At 51.6% G+C, this 17,134-nt stretch overlaps 1 protein-coding gene across 2 annotated transcripts in view; it reads left to right on the forward strand.

The window, feature by feature from the left end:
- The window catches only part of RCSD1 (RCSD domain containing 1), a 61,464-nt gene that overhangs the window by 27,930 nt on the left and 16,400 nt on the right, over positions 1-17,134 (forward strand). The gene's annotated exons all lie outside the window — the stretch shown is intronic.

Raw genomic sequence — 17,134 nt, forward strand, 5'->3', positions numbered from 1 at the left:
CACTCCCTGGGCCATTTGGAGCCAGGTGTGTTCCCTGCAGAGCTACTGAGGCCCTTCAGCCCCGGGAGCACCTGCTCCCATGTGAGGAATTATCCCCGTCAGGCTTAGACCTGGGGGGCAGGCACCGCCCTCAAGCTGTGGCCACACCCCGGAGGCCAGCTGCCACCTTCCTTTTATGGCCCCTTCATGCTGCCGGCCCTGGGTAAGGGCAAGACCCTCCCCCACCTGCAGGGGCCAGAAGCAGGCTTGCATCAGAAGCCCCTGCCTGCTGACCCTACCCCACAGCCTCCAGACATGCGGATGACCCCGCACTTGAATGGCCCCGCTGTGAGTTAGGCTGTGAGTTAGCATCCTCGTGGCTGGAGGCCAGAATCACACTCCAATTAGCCAGTCTGCTCTTTCCTGTGATTCAGAAGACTTCCCTTTGTAAATTCCTCTGACACTACTGCGCACTGCCAACCCCTCTGGGCTGCCAACTTGTTCCGAGAGACGGGAGTGAAAATGACTTGGCAGCAGCAGATCCTGCCACCCCCGTGCAAGTCTCCAAGACCAAACTGGCAGCAGCCTGGCATCCCCGCGAGGAGTGCAAGGGAACTGCGTTTCAACTAACACCTACTGTGTGTCTACCAGTAACCCAGGTGACAATAGCAATAGCTAAGACGGGAGCAAAGCTTATCATGTGCCAGGCACTGTGCCAGGTGGGCTTTATAACAATCCTGTGAGATCGGTGCTGTTATAAACCATATTTTACAAGGGGGAAAACTAAGGCTCAGGAAGGTCAAGTGTCTTTCCTAAGATGACATCTAGTGAAAGGCAGGGTTTGGGTGTGGATCCAAGGGGTCTAATCAAGCACTATCCCTTAGCATCCCTATGACCCTATAGAGGGTGTTATTAAATATTGTCCTCATTTTATAGATGAGACTCTGACTAGTTAATTGCCTAAGATCCCACACCCATAAAGCATAAAGTGGGCTACAAACCTGGCCTCAGCAAATCCAAATTCTGCGCTCTCTCCACTGTCTTGGTGCCTGAGCGCTGGCAGCAGCCCTGGGTTGCACAGGAGTGGCTGGAAGTGGCCGGCTCCTGGCAGCTGCCGACCTTGTGCAGCCACAGCGCCCTCCTGCCGCTGCCCTGGGCCCCGGGGCTAAGCTGGTGCCCTGGCCCTAGGGCAAGTGAACAGCGACTTCATGCAGGCCGAGTGTACCTCAGTCTTTGTATCTGAACCATGATGAGCACTTTAAAAATTTTTAATCAGCTTTATGAGGTAAAATTTATATCCAATAACATTCACCCATTTTAAAGGTAAAATTTGATAAGTATTGACAAATGTGTATAGTCTTATAGCCACCACCACAAGATATAAATGACAATCAAGATATAAAACATTTCTATCACCCCAAAAGTTCCCTTATACCTTTTGTGGTCAGTTCCCTGCCCCCACCTCTGGTCCTAGGCAATCGGTGATCTGCTTTCTGATATTACACTTTTGCCTTTTAAAGAATGTCATATAAATGGAATCTCGTGTCTCACTTCTTTCACTCGGCCTAATGCTTTTAAGATTCATCTATGTTGTATGTGTCAGTAGCGTCCCCTTTTTATTGCATGAGTAGTATTCCATTATGTGCATATAGCACAATTTATTTTTATTTTTTATTTTTTGAGAAAGAGTCTCACTCTGTTGTCTGGACTAGAGTGCCATGGCATCAGCCTAGCTCACAGCAACCTCAAACTCCTGGGTTCAAGCAATCCTACTGCCTCAGCCTCCCGAGTAGCTGGGACTACAGGTACACACCACAGAGCCTGGCTAATTTTTTGTATTTTTAGTAGAGATGGGGTCTTGCTCTTGCTCAGGCTGGTCTTGAACTCCTGACCTCAAGCGATCCTCCCACCTCAGCCTCCCAGAGTGCTAGGATCACAGGTGTGAGCCACCATGCCTGGCTAACACAATTTATTTATCTACTCACCTAGGTGATGGACATTTGGGTTGTTTCTAGATCTGGGCTATTAATAATAAAGCTTCTTTGAAGATTTGCATACAAGTCTTTATGTGGACATATGTTTTCATTTGTCTTGGGCAGATACCTAACAGTAGGATTATTGGGTTGTTTGGTGTATCATAGGTATATGTTAAACTTCATAAGAAGCTGCCAAAATATTTCAAATGGCTATGCCATGCACCATCCCCACCAACAGTGTGTGAGAGGTCCAGTAGCTCTGCATTCTTTGGCCATTCTTGTGGATGTACAGTGGTATCTCCTTGTAGTCTTACCTTGTGTTTACCTAATGACTAATGTGCTTATTAGCCATTCATATATTTTCTTGGTGAAGTGTTGGTTTAAATCCTCTGCCCACTTTTTTTAATGGTTTGTTTGTCTTATTATTAAGAAATTTGATGTCCACTTTTTAACCCCAAAATGTAAACTCTCAGATGGCTTTGCTGCTGGAGGCAGCATGGTGTTGCAGTTATGAGCACAGGCTTTTAGTAAATCATCTGAGCATAAATTCTAGATCTCCCATCAAGAGCTGTGCAACCCTGGACAAGTTACTTGAGCTCTCTGAGTCTTGATTCTCTCATCAGTAAAATGGAGATGATTATGAGCCCATGTCACAGAGGTGTTGTGAGGATTAAATGAGATAATACGTTACCTGGCACAATAAATATCCAGCAAATTAGCTGTTTTATGATTGTTGAGAAAATACAGGACAAAAGGCTACTATCCCTAATTCAAAACCAGTATCTAAAGAGAGACATTTGAGCAATGGTAGTGGGTGTAGACAGAGTCGCGGAGTGTGCTGATGATGCTGGGTGTGGACTGGGACTTGAGCAGCCCACAGTCACCCCCACACACAGGTCTGAACCCACGTGGGACTGCTGCCCTAGAGTGCTTTGAGTCCGCCCCTGGAGGGGCACTAGCCGTGAATCATGCCCCAGAGGAGCATCCAAGAGGAGAGGGCAGGTGGAAAAGAGAAGGCTAGACATCAGCAAGTCTCTGCAGGCTGAAACCAAACACCCCACCCTGCCCCGTCTTCCCTGTTCATGCTAGGAGTCCAGCTGTGTCGCTCTGTAAAACCCCACAGAACATCCAAGTGAAGCAACAACTAAGCTGGGTGGTTTGGTTTTTTTTTTTTCCTTTTTTTGCAGGGGGAGGTGGCAAGAGGAGATGGAAGCATTCATTTTAAAAAGTAGCTTCAAGACCCCTTTGGTCCCACTGCAGCTGAGTAGGGGAGGGGAGAGCCTGTCCTGTGCTTTGGATGGGGCCCTCTTGATGTCCCAGAGGTTGTGGCTCCTGCCTTGAGCTCCCCTGGGCAGCAGTGGAGCCCTTGGAAGGGGCCCAGAGGCATGGAGCCTCCTCTGGTGACTGAGCACAGCCGCTGAGACCAGACCAGAGATGTGGACTTCAGATCCTGGGGCAGACACCATTGCACACTGATAAGGGACCCGTATTTTTCCTCTCCTCAGTTTTCTCCTTGACAAAATGAGTCTGAAAATATCAAGCAGCTAATAGAAATATTCAACCGTTCTAGATAAAGAAATAGACAAATTTTAAGTATTTTTTAGATATATCGCATTCTAGAATAGGTTGGGTTGTTAAAACTGGAGCAGACAGATACCCAGGGATTGGAATATGAAATCATAATGGATTTCTTAGCTCCAAACAGAGACAGGAGGCTCAGATTGTTAAGTAATGGCTTGGGCAGAAGAAGGTCTCATTCTTTGCCCTTTGGTTGCTATTCCAGTGATCTTGGACGAGTCACTGAAACTTAATGAAAATATTCAAGCCTGGTATCCTTGGCTGACACTCTGTTTCCATTTCACCTCAAAGTCCTGATCTATATTTAAGCCCTCATCATGTTGGCCCAGTGGTGTTGGATTACTCAGGCATGATTCAGTTATTCATTCATTTACTGGCATTTATTGAGCACCTACTATGGGCTAGGGGATAGGGCCATGAATAACACATGGTCTCTGTGTTCAAGGCTTATAGTAGGAGAAAACCTTGCAAAACTTTGGGTATTTTAAAAGCTCTCTGAGTTCCAGCCACAAAAGCCTCTCTCTTTCAGTTCCTCAAACACCTCCTATCTCTCCTCCAGGAGGCTTTTGTGTAAGCTCCACTTGCTATGTTCTTGGCTGCCTCTGCCCACCCCTCCCCACACCTCCCCCACCCCAAACCTCACACTTTGCCTGGATCACTCCTGCTTATCTTGGTTTCAATGTCACATCTTTGGGTCAGGTTGTCTCATGTTCTCCTGGAATCCTTTTCCTCTGCAGCATTTATTACCCTAACAAACAATAAACCGAGGGTAAAATAATGACAGTTGTTGAGTGTATGTCTCCCCTACTAGACTGTAACCTTCACTTATGAAAGGACCTGTTTCGTTTTGTTCACTGTGATCCGCTGAGCGCCTGGTACAGGGCCTGGAGTCCAGGGATAATGGATGAATGAGTGTGTCCAAGGGGTGGTAAAATGAAAAGAAGGAGCAGCTAGTTCTGCCCGGGGAGGGGAGGGCGGGTGGTGGGCAAGGGCAGCTTCACGCAGGGCTTGCTGGAAGTGCCCAGGCTGAACTGTGCTCCAAGGGAGCTCAGGTGTCTGTTTCAGACAGTGTCCTCTGCATAGCTGGGACATAGATTCTTTCTAGAGTTTTGCAAATGTAGTTAAACAGGTTTGTGAGTTGGTTGATTTATAAAACTTAAGCTGTGTTCTTCTGATGTTCTTCTGCCTCCAAACTGGACACTTCCCCACGTATTCATTCCAAGCACAACCAAGGATCAAGTAAGTAAATGGCAGACGTGAGAGTATTTCTGCATGTTTGCTAATAATCTAATGACTCTGTGACTTCAGAACATTGGAAACACCCTGATTTATGAGTTGTAGGGCTTCTTATCTGGAATTTTCAAGGGATCATGGTCAAGTAATAATAGGCAAATTGATCAAGTGGGCATGTTTTATAAGACCGTCAGTGCAGATAGGTATTGAGTAAAGTGGCAAACGTTCATTTTCCGTCCTAGCTTCCTGCTCTGCCGTTGCCTTGGTAACGAGAGCCAGGGTCCATCAGCCTCCGCAGGACAAGCCCCGGCTGTGCCCTGGGCGTGCTTGAACCTGCCTGCCCCGTCCCTTCCACGACAGCCCTGAGCCTCTGAGAACCGGCCTGGGAGCCCTCAGAAATCAGGTCTATGAGCAGCAGGCAGGGCCGCCTCTGGTCTCCAGCATAGCCCTTGCCCCATTCCTCCCTTCTGTGTGCGTGAAACTCTTCATTGATGGGACAGATTAGGAAGTCCCGAGCAAATGCCCCAGAGTGACTCCGGAGAACTTTCCCACCACCGCTCACTCGGTACAACTTTGAACAAGCCACTTAACATCTCTGGGCCTCAGTTTCCTCAGTCAAGCAGGGCCCATTGAGTCCCTCTTCGGCTTACGATGCACACTTAAACGGGACCGTGCTCACAGAGGGGCTGGCACGCGTGGCTGCTCCACACGGTGCAGCTGTTGGAATCATCACCGTGGGTTTCTTCTGCGTGTGACCTGGGTTCGCAAGTCAGATGCAGACGTTTGTCTTGGTTGATGGTCCTCTCTCCCTCCAGAACCCCCGTGTGAGGGTCTCAAGGGCAGGGACCAGAGGACACACAGCACAGAGCATCCTGAGGGGCTCCCCGCTAAGGGTCCGGCTCCAGAACGGAGCTCCCTCCAGCCGGCGGGGCAGGCGGGAGGGGAGGCCCTGTAACGGGAGAGGCTGCAGCTGGCAGGGAGGCAGGCCTGGTCCTTGGGAAGCTTGTTCTAATCTTAGAAGGTGTGGCTTGGCGTCCTGCTGTGGCCTGAAGGACAAATGTCCCAGACTGCAAGGCGTGTGCACGCGCACACACACACACACACACACGCACTCACACGCACACGCTGTCACTTGACCCCCGCAGGAGAAGCGGGAATGGCCGCTAGCCAAGGGTGTTTCCCTGGGGCTCCAGGTGGCTGCAGCCCACCCCGGGGGGCCCAGGCACCCCTGGCGAGGCGGCTCCCTGGAGCCCAACCCACCCTTCAGACTCAGAGGAGCTCTCACTGAAATCAAGTTTATTATCGTACTAACCAACGTGAGAGCCGCACACGACAGGGAGCTTCCAAACTTACTTTGGAGAGTAACAAATTGCACGTTATTTTTGGCCTGGGTGAGCGAATCCATCTATTAATAAATCACCCGTGCCAGCTATGAAGATGCACTTCTTTCCCGCTCTTCCCCTTTGCCCTAAAAACTTTAAAGAAAAACAAACCCCAAGCTGTTCAGAGGCTGCCGGATGAACGAGGTTGAACTTGATCTGCTCCTCTGACCCCGCACAGCCTCTGGTGGGAGCAGGAAGGGAAAGAGGAAAATGGCCGTGTGTCACCCCCGGGGAGGTGGCTGGCTTCTGCCTCCTCCTCCCAGCCCCCGTCTGTCTCCTTCGCAGCCCTGCTCACCCTGCCTGTCTTCAGGCTCTGCCATCACCTTGTAACACGAGCCAAGATTCAACCCCAGTTTCATCTGACTCCAAAAGTCCCAAGCAGGTGCTTCAGAGCCTGTCCTGGGCCCGCTGCTCTGGCCACTCACCCTGTATGACACTCTTCCCGTGACTTGGTGACTTGCCATCTCTTGCCGCTTCCCTCCCAGTCCTGCTCCTCCGCCGGGCTCCTCCTCTCTATAAACGACACCCCTGTCCACCCAAAGCCAGAGCTGGAAATCCGGCCAGCATCTTGCCTCCTCTCTGCACCTGCCCGGTCAGTCACCAGTTCTGGTCAGTCCTTCCTCCGAAATTGCTTTGAGTCCTATTAATGATCTCCACTCCACGGACCCTACCCCAGTCCAGCCCACCATCCTGTCTAGTTTCACAGACCCCTGAGGTCAACAGAATATTGGCTCCAAACCACTGCATCCGAGCCATCCTGGAGATACCTACTCATTCCCAGACGGTCTCCTGTGCTCAAAGGCACCCCTGGGCCCAGTTCTCTGCCTCAGCTGAATCCTTGTCCTCCCTTCTCTGATAAGGTGGAGCCTCCTCTGCTCTGCTCCCAGGAAGCCCTAGAGCCTGCCTGGTGTCTGATCCGTGGTAGGGACTCATTACTGTCTGCTGAGTAGCTGAATCAGTAAACTCCGCCTCTTGGAGCTATGCCTTAACCCCAGGAAATGTGGGCCATAGACACTCTTGATTGTCACTCTACCCCTTTAAGAAGTACCCACAGATAAAATCTGCTGCTGCAGTAGAACTTGCACTGAAGGTTTGGGGATTATAGGAGGGGGACATGCTGACACCACACAGCTAACAATTGTAAATCAAGGATTAGAGATTCCCGATCGTCACAGTCCTTTCAGCCATCCCGTTGCCAGAGGTTTCTTGCTTGCTTGCTGCCTCACCCCAGAAGGGGCTGGCCCCTGTCCGTGTCTCAGCTCTTCCCAACACTCTTCCCAAATGCAGCTCACGGCCCCCTGGGCGGACCCAGCCCCAACAAGAAGCTCAGCCCAGTGACAGGGTCTTTTGGAACCAGGACCCACCGTCTGCGGGGGGCAGTGTGGTTGTCAAGTGCTGGTCTTCTACCACCCACAACCACGGCAGCTGCCCCCAGCTGGTCTACCTGCCTCCTGCCTCCCCACTCCCTGCCCCCAGGCTGCCTGCTTCTTACACTGCGGCCAGAGGGAGCTTGCAAAATAAATCTGATAGCTTTGCTCTTTTGCTTAGAACCGTCCAGTGACTCTGGATGGCCCTAAGAACAGCGTCCTGACTTAGGGGCCCTTCACCCTCTGGCCTCTGCATCCTCTCCAGCCTCCTCCTGCTCTCTGCCCGTGTGCCCTACGCCAGGCCTGGGAACATCTCCTTACTCCCTAAGGCTCCGCAGCCTTGAAGTCTTCACACCTGCAGCTCCTCAGCCAGAACGAGCAGCTCTGCTCACCCTTCAGGCTTGGCCAGGATGGCGCTTCCCCCTGGAAGCCTTCCTGGGTGCCTCTGGCCAGGCTGGATGCCCCTGCTGTGCCTGTCACCCTGTCCTTCCATGAGCACAGCACCTCAGCTCAGTGTCACCTCCCACTCCTCTCAGGAGGTCTTTTGTGACCTCCCTTGCAGAGGTTGTGCCCAGCACCCGTTCTCCCAGTCGCTGTCTGTCAGGTCACCGGCTGACTCAGCACACTTATTTGTGTACTACCTGTCCCTCCCCATGGCAATGTGACCTCCGGTGAAAAGCAGGGACTTTCTCTTCCTCGCCACTGTGTACTCAGGACTCAGAACACATAGTGGGTGCCTGCAGATACTTGACTGGCTGCATTAGTTTCCCATGGCTGCTGCGGTGACAAGTGACCACCAACTTAGTGGCTTGTGTAACACAAACTTATTACCTCATAGTTCTAGGGTCCAAAGTTCAAAATGGGTCTCACAGGATGAAAATCAAGTGGCGGGCAGACTGCGTTTCTCCTGGAGGCTTTAAGGGAGAGTCATTTTCTTGCCTTTTCTAGTTTCTAAAGGCTGCCGCATTTGTTGCCTTGTGGCCCCTTCCTCCACATCCAATCCAGCTCTAGAGGGTCGAGTCCGTCTTGCCTCCTGTCACTCTGACTCTCACTCTCCTGCCATCCTCTTCTGCTTTTAAAGGCCTCATAATAACATACGCCCCCAAATAATCCAGAATAATCCCTCTGTTTTAAGGTCAGCAGGTTGGCAGACTTCATTCCATCTGCAACCTTAATTCCCCTTTGCCATTTAACCTAACATATTCACAGGCTCCAGGGGTTAGGATGGACATCTTTGGAGGCCAGTGTTCTGCCTACCGTACTGACTAACCTAACATGCTTTAAATACTTGCTTAGTTGTCTCTGTTCCCCAGTAGCCCATAGACTCCGGAGGTATAGACCATACTCATCCTGTCCTCCGTGTGCCTCTCATGCAGGGTGTTTTCATTCGTTATATCCTTAGAACCTCAGGACTATCCCATGAGGAAGGCAAGATAGGTATTATTGCCATTTTACAGATGAGGAGGCTGAGGCTTCAAAGGCTCATGTGACTTGACCAAAGTCACACAAAAAGGAGGCTATGGATCCAAGACTATGCTCAGGACTTACCCAGCAAGCCTCTGAGAGCTCCCTGCATTCAGTGGTAGGAGAACATATAAAATAATACCAATAATCATAAGCAGAAGAAATGAAGGAGGAGGAGGAGAGAAGGAAGAAGACAACAACAACAACACGCTCTTCTTTCTTTTTTTTTTTTTGAGACAGACTTTGTTGCCCGAGCTAGAGTGAGTGCCGTGGCGTCAGCCTAGCTCACAGCAACCTCAAACTCCTGGACTCAAGCGATCCTCCTGCCTCAGCCTCCTGAGTAGCTGGGACTACAGGCATGCGCCACCATGCCCGGCTAATTTTTTCTATATATATTTTTAGCTGTCCAGACAATTTTTATTTCTATTTTTAGTAGAGACAGGGTCTCGCTCAGGCTGGTCTCAAACTCCTGACCTCGAGCGATCCACCCATCTCAGCCTCCCAGAGGGCTAGGATTACAGGCGTGAGCCACCGCGCCCGGCCTCATGCTCTTCTTTTGGATAGGACTGCCTTCGAAGAGTAGCAGCAGATTCCCTGCAGTTGCCCACGGTCCTGAGAATGGGTCGAAACATACATTGTTACAGTAGCTGCTCCCAGAGTATTCCTTCTAAACGGCAAATCGTGTAACTTCTGGGTCACTCTAGCCTAAGGAATGAAGTCTGCATTTTGTAGCACAGCCGGAGTATAACAGCTTTCACTGAGCACTTCCCAGGCGCCGAGTGGGAGCTTGAGCTGTGAGCTGAGTGTTGGCTGTGACAGCTGCTATTGTCTCAGCTACTCCTCATCACAATGCAACGACACCGTTATTGCCAACCTGATTTTACTGATGATGAAACTGAGTCTCGGAGAAATCAAGTGACGCCCCCAAGGTCATCTATATAGCTAATATGTTGTGCAACCAGAATTAAGACTTAGATATGCCTTACCCTGGGCAAGCCACATCTTTCAATTTTTCTGCCTCTCTTCTATCTCACTTTTTGCTTAGACCATATTGAACTAAGGTTTCCCAAAGACATCATGTTCTTCCATGCTTTTGACACTTTGCACATGCCAGCCAGTCCCTGTACCTGGAACCTGCCCTCCTCCCTCTGCCCTCACCCCGACCTTCTCTCCTGGCAAGCTCTTACTCATCCTTCAAGACTCTACTTAAGCATCACTGCCGCTGTGAGGCTTTCCCTGATTCACCCAGGCAGACTCAGTGCCCCTCCTCCTGAGCCTCTATTGCAGTGTTATGCATTTCCCAGTTACAGCAGTGGCCTTTTATCATCATCATACTTTTATTACAAGTCTGTCTTTCAGCTAGACTAGGTGCCCCTTGAGCTCCAGGACCGTGAAACTTCACCTTTACGTCCCCATACCAGACCAACGTCAGGCCCAAGGTGTTCAGTAAATAGTCGCTGAATGAATAAGTGAACAGCCACGCACTGAGTGCCTCCTAAGTGTCAGACCCTCCACGGCACTTGACACCAAACTCATTCTGTCGTCCTCCCAGACCTGTAAGCCCCCCTGGCAACGAGTTGGAAGAGCCCCCCCCCCCAGGTGTGTCTGCAGCTGCAAGGCATGCTGGGGCAGGGGAGGGCAGAGCTTAGGGGCGGAGGATGCTGAGCAGCAGGGCAGGGAAGCAGGGGGACGGAAACAAAGCCCCTGTCTCCACATCGGCCCCTCCCACCCACAAACCGACAGCACTTGACAGTTTTTTAAATAACAGTTTTACTGAGATACAATTTACAGACCACACAGGCCACCTATTTAAAGCGTACAATGAAATGGGCTTTAGTATATTCACAGACATGTGCAACTATCATCACAATCAGTTTTAGAACATTTTCTTTCTTTCTTTTTTTTTACTGGGGAATGAGGTGGAGGGAAGGGGTGTGTGTATGTGTCTAGAACATTCTCATCATCTGAAAAAAAAAAGAAACTCTGTACCCTTTAGCTATCGCTTCACCTCCTGTCTTCTCATCCCCTCTGGGCAACTATTAATCTATTTTCTGTTTCTATAGATCTGCCTATTGTGGACATTTCATATCAGTGGAATCATACAATATGTGGTCTTTTGTGACTGGCGCCTTTCACTTAGCGTAATGTTTTCCAGGTTCATCACGTTGAGTGTATATGAGAGCTTCAGTCCTTTATATAGCTTGAAAATATTTCATTGTATGGCTGTAGTGCATTTTGTTTCTCCATTCATTGAATGGACATGGACTTGATATTTTGATTCGGCTGTTGGATTTGACACAGAGCTTTGGACAGCTGGGATGTGCGGGTTATTCAAGACCTGTGTCGTGACCCTAAAAGCCATAAAATTAAACTTAGCTTTATTTATTCTTTAGTTGCTAGATATCACGCACATCAGTTTCTCAAGGACAGTATGAGCTCAGGGATGGGGTGAGAGTGTCTGTTAAGCTCCCCCTTGGTAATAAAATAGCCCACCTAAGTGGCAGCATCAAGATGTCCACTCTTGAGCAAAGAATTATCAAGCACTTCCTACATGCCAGGCCATGTTCAGCATTTCACCTACTTAAACTCATTAAATCCTTCCAATGACCCTGCAACATAGGTGCTATCATCATCATCCCCATTTTACAGATAGGCAGTCTGAGGCACAGAGAAGTTAGGTAGTTTGTTGAAGGCCACAGAACTAGTAAATGCAGAGCCGAGATTTGAACCCAGGCAGTCTGGCTCAGAGCCTGAGCTCTGTGCTACTCCCTGTGCAGAGCGCTGTAAAACTGTCATGCACCCTGCCTGGGAGGACAAGGCTAATTCCGATTCTTATCGGGACTCTGGGGTTATTGGCCTACTTCCCACTGGCCGTGGAGGAAGGGTGGTGCGGCTGCCAGAAAGCAGGGCACTCGCTTGCATACTGGGTTGGAGCGGAAGCTAAGGGACGTCACGGATGTCAATAACCTCGTATACAAATGAGGAAACTGAGACTCGGAGAGGTTCACACCCACCATATGCCAGAGGCAAGACTGAAACTCAGATCTGACTCTGGATTTGTTTCTCTGATTTATAACGTCTCTACGCATCCCCCCCGCCACCAGACTCAAAATAATTTCTTCCCTTGTGCTCGTACAACAGTTAACAGGTTGGAGAGAGAAACTTCCCACACATCATCTGCCAGATGACATTGATAACGTCCTGTCACTATAATGACATTTAGAATGAACGTCTCCCTCCCTGTATCTGTTATCCCCTGCTGTCACCTGGGAGTTTGCCCGAACACTACCCGGGCCTGCGCCGTCACCACTAAATCTACTGGCCCCCACCAGGGGACGCTCCCAGGCACCTGTCGCTGTGGACCACGCTGAGTTTAAAACCACAGAAGCAGTCGGGACCGTGTCCCGCTGAGTGACGACTGCCAAATCCTGTCCAGGCCACAGGACTGCAACACTAGTTCCTAGCAAGAAATGGGAAGCCCTGAAGGTCCCAAACAGGGACACGCTCCTGGGGTCGGTGCCTGTGGGTGCTTTGTGTGACGCAGCGCTTACGTGGTCTCCCAGGGAGAGCGTTGCCGAGGCAAGACCTGCCACGTTCAGACCCTTAGAGCCTGCACGTGGGCAGGCCGGGGATATTCGGGACTGTTCTGGTCTCGTGTGGAACATTTGATCACATGTATTTGTCCACCTGTACCCGTTTCTGTTCTGCCTTATCTGTTTTTTGTTGTTCTTCCTCTTTGCCTCTTCTACCTTCCTCCCGCTCCTCAACAAGGCTGTTCGCTCCTCGGGGGCCGTCACTGTTACCCAGGGCACTCCACGGTGTCCACAGATGCTCTGGAAAGGATGGACGAATGACCCAACAGCATGGATAGGGGACACAACACTCACGTGCGACACTCAGGATTTCTTTCCCTCTGTCACTTTAGCCAAAGAAATCTCTGGCCCCAACCCACCCTGTCCGCAACCTACCCCACCATGTCTTTGCGGCTCCCACTGGAATAACAGCAGCCGGCCCCTCCCCTTGGCCAATGAAAGGCAGCGGGAACAAAGAGACGACTCAGAGTCCAGTCTTTGGACCCTTCTCTTCCCTCTTCTATGCTGCCTCTGGTTTTGTGCAGTCCTGTGACTCCACCTGCCACCTCTAACTCGTGACCCTCACAGTTTTGTCTCCAGCCTGAACCCCGCCTCTGGACTCCAGACTTGGGTGTATTTTCAGCTTCCTGCACTGCACTGCCCCAGGGTGTCTAATAGACACTACGAACTTTCGTGACCAAGAAAGGACTGCTCATCCCCCACCCGGCCCCACCCACGTCTCTCTCCCCACAGCCCTTCCCGGGTGCAGGAGAAAACACCCTGTGCACCCCACTACCCAAGGGAAACAGCCAGGAGTCATCCTCGACCCTCCTCCTCCCCTTGCTCCCCACCCCAGTGTGTCCCTGTTCCTAGCGGTCCCTGTTCCTGGCGGCCCCGCCCCCTGCTGCAAGCCTGGTCCACGCCAGCACCGCCTCTCAGGGGACCACTGCCAGCACCTGCCTCCTGCCCTCTCTGCTCACGCTCCAGCATCCTCCATGGGCCTCTTGGTGTGTGACTCAGGTCACATCCCTCCCTGTAACCTCCAGGGGTGTCCCACTGGCTCAGAATACAACACAAACTGCGGGCTCTGGTCCACGGGGCCCCATGGGGCTGGCCCAGGCTACCACATGTGTCCCCTGTCCCCTTTTGTGCACAGCATGCCCCTGCCACACCTCTCTTTTCTCTGCCCCTCAACCTTTGTTCCTGTCTGTGCTTCTGCTCAGAACAATTTTCCTCCTCTCTTTTCCCCAACTCGGTTTCAATTCAGACGATTCCTCTGCAGAGACGTCTTCCCACACCCTCATAGAAAAAGTACCCTATTTTATTTTTTCCATAGTATTTACAAATTATCTCAGGTGTTTTGCGGTGTATGTGTTTATTGCTGGAATAGCAGCCCCTAAAGAGCAAGAACTCGATCTCGTTCACTGATATGCCCCAAGGCATGGAACAGTAGATGTGTATTGATGAGAGACTGAATAAGATAACCCTTCTAAAGGTGTAGAGTGAGTGTAGCATGTTGATATGGAAAGAGCCAGAGCTTTGGAATCCAGAAAATTCTCACGCTCACACTTGCTAACTGGAATAGCAAGTTACTTAGCAACTCTGGGCCCCAGCCTCCTCTTTTAGAAGAGGTGAGAGTCACCGAGAGCACACCAGCTGCTGTGAGGACAGTGCCTGCCACGTAGAGGGTGCTCTGGGGAGGCAGGTGGGCCGAGTGGACCCACCTGGTTCCCACTCTAGGATGGTGATGGTCAAACATTGGGATGGATTGACGAGCTAGGGTAAGGTATGGGTGTGAAGGAAGATTCTGGAGTCACTGCGGCATCCCAGGGAGGCTCTGCATTGATCCTTTTGAGGTGACAATGTAAGTGTGGTCACACTGCAAGAGGTGAGACCCTGCATGCCACCCTAAGACCCACGTCAGTGCTGGAGGACGGGGGAAGCCAGCACGCTTGGAGGCTCTGGGCTCTGCCCAGTGTCTGGTGAGCAAGAAAACCTTCTTTTAGCCAAGATCAAGGTGTCCCCAGCTCCCCAGCCAGGCCCTCGCATTGCTTCTCCTCTCGAGCTATAGAGGATAAGGCCTCCCTGGTGCCTTGCTCCCCTAAACCACGGCCCAGAGACCGCCGGACACTCAGACATGGGGCCGAGGACGGGGTGGAGAGCAGGGCAGAGCCAGGGAGCCGGGCAGAGCCTAACTCTGGCCTGTACACAAAGCTTTCACTATGCGGATGGCCGGTAGCATCCAAACTGTATTTACCCAGCAGGGCACGAGCACGGGGGAAGTTCCATGCCTCCAGACACAGGGGCTCCTCAGTGCTCGGAAGAAAGTCCCAGAGAAATGGAAAATAAACACCAGAGGTGATTTTCCCCTGGCCCTGGCAAAGCCAGACAGTAACCGCGGCATGGTTTCCGAGCTGGCTGGCACAGCACAGCCGGAGAGGCGGCAGGGTGGGCTTGCTGAGCAAGACCTGGGCCCAGGAGGACAGAGATTGCAGGAGGCCTGCCATCTGTGAAGACAAGTGTGCACAAAAGCAGCACGTGAAGGGAGACGAGGACAGAAAACAGATTTAAGACATGGAGAACAGCCCAAGAGGAAAAAACAAGCTGAAGTCAAGACGCAGAGAGAGGATGCTGGTAGGGGAGGGACCCGCCACTGGGTGTGGCCCACGGGGGTGCGTGAGGGGTGTCGGTGACTCTGGGAGCGGGTGCCCAGGCCTGACACCAGCAGGCCGATTGGATGGGAGGGGGGAACCAGCCTTAGATGAGCACAGTGCGTGTTGCAGGCTCTGTCACTAAGTACTGTACAGACATCGCAGGAACAAAAAAAGAACATTTCATCCCAGGGAGGCCGAGGGATCTCAGGGGGGTCTGGGAGTAGGCAGGGACACTGACGTCCTCCTCAGAACCAAGAACACAGTCCAGGTGAGAGCGTGCCGGTGCCGAGGCGGCCTTCGGGCTGAGGAAAGGCTCTGGCCCAGGGCGGAGGGGGCGTGGATTGAACCTGCTAGAGGAGGGTAGTGGTTGTACCCGCCAGAATTGCGGGGCAGAATCCAGGCAAAGCCTCAGACAGGCTGGGCCACCAGCCCCTGCTTCCTCGTTGCACCTACGCAACCCGGTGGCTTGCAATGTTGACATTTGTGTAGCGCTTTCACAGTTTCCAAAGCACGTTCACAAATGGTGCTGCTTAACTGATGTCCACTGTTGGATTACGAGGAGCTGGAGTCAAATGTTTCATAGATTGTCCTGTTTGGCTTCCCTGTGTGACTCTGGCTACGTTACTTGCTCTCTCTGGGCTTCCACGTGTCCCCTGGGGAGAAAGCAGTAATCAATCGGTCTTCCACAACAGGGTGGGCAGAGTCTGGAGCGAGGCCCGGCTTGAACAGCTCCGGAGTCCTTAGACAGACAAAGGGAACCATCCACTGGGCTCCAGGAAAACACACTCAGACGTATTATAATCTTCCCTTCAATGCGGCTTTTAAGCCCTGCGTGCTTCCATAAGCCTCATAGTTCTCTCGCTTCTGAGCCCCTTGCCAAGCCCAGTTTTGAGACAGGGCAGTCAGGGAGGGGATGCTGATTCCTGTACGGCTCTATTTTTAACTGGAACGGATCTTCCTGCACCGCCAGTGATTGGCGCCTCGACTCCAAGGTAAGGTGCACCGTCAGCGGGACCCGGGCAATAAATAGCACAGACAGAGACTGATCGGTACGTGGGCGGGAAGCTAGACAGGTGGACAAACCGATCGGCCCCACGTCTTTGCCAACAATGGCTCGATTAACCACACGCTGACCCTAAAGCCCCTCTGTTGTTCCAGGAGGACAAGGACCTCTCCCAGCATGGCAGGTGTGAGGGTTAGACAGGGGCAAGTGTGTGAGCTCTGCCCAGGGGCAGCCGTCAGGGCGGGGCGCCGGCCTCCCTGGCTGTCCCCCAGCACCACGGGGAAATCTGGCATCTCAAATAGAGGCGAATCTTTTTATATCTTTATGCAAAATCAGCACTGGGTGTTTAGGCTGGGATGGAGATGAGCCTGAATTACAGTAGGTGACAGTAGAGAGGTACCTGTCGTCTTCTCCTCCAGAACAGCCCTTCACAGCTCAGAAGGTTCACGGCCCCAGCGGTTCTTTCACGTTTCTACATAAAACCTTCTCCTCGAAGCTTTGCCCCATATACCTAACTTCACTGCCGGAGGTTGGCAGGAGGTGGGGGCATCTGCCCCTCCCTGGCTCCAAGGGGACAGCATCATAGAAAGGCCAGTGGCATTGACTTTGGAGGGACCCAAATAAGAAAGCTCGGAGATGCTATTAGCACAAAGAAAAGGCCGTGGAATTGAGAGTGTGTGTATGTGCGTGTGTGTGCATGTGTGTTGCACAGCGGAGTGGACTTACTGCCGGAGGGGGCGTGCCCTGTCTTTGTGGGCCATGAGACCCACAGAAAGGCAGAGGAGGACTTTCGCAGACAAACTGCTGCCCAAATCCTCCCAGGTTCAGGCTAGACGTGAGGAGGGCAAGTGGTAGAAGTAGCTCTCAGCCCGAGTATGAAATGCTGCCATTATGGTGACAAAAGACAAAAGCCTAATGTCTCTGAA

The sequence above is a fragment of the Lemur catta genome, chromosome 3 (assembly GCF_020740605.2).
Source record: "Lemur catta isolate mLemCat1 chromosome 3, mLemCat1.pri, whole genome shotgun sequence".
Classification (NCBI taxonomy): domain Eukaryota; kingdom Metazoa; phylum Chordata; class Mammalia; order Primates; family Lemuridae; genus Lemur; species Lemur catta.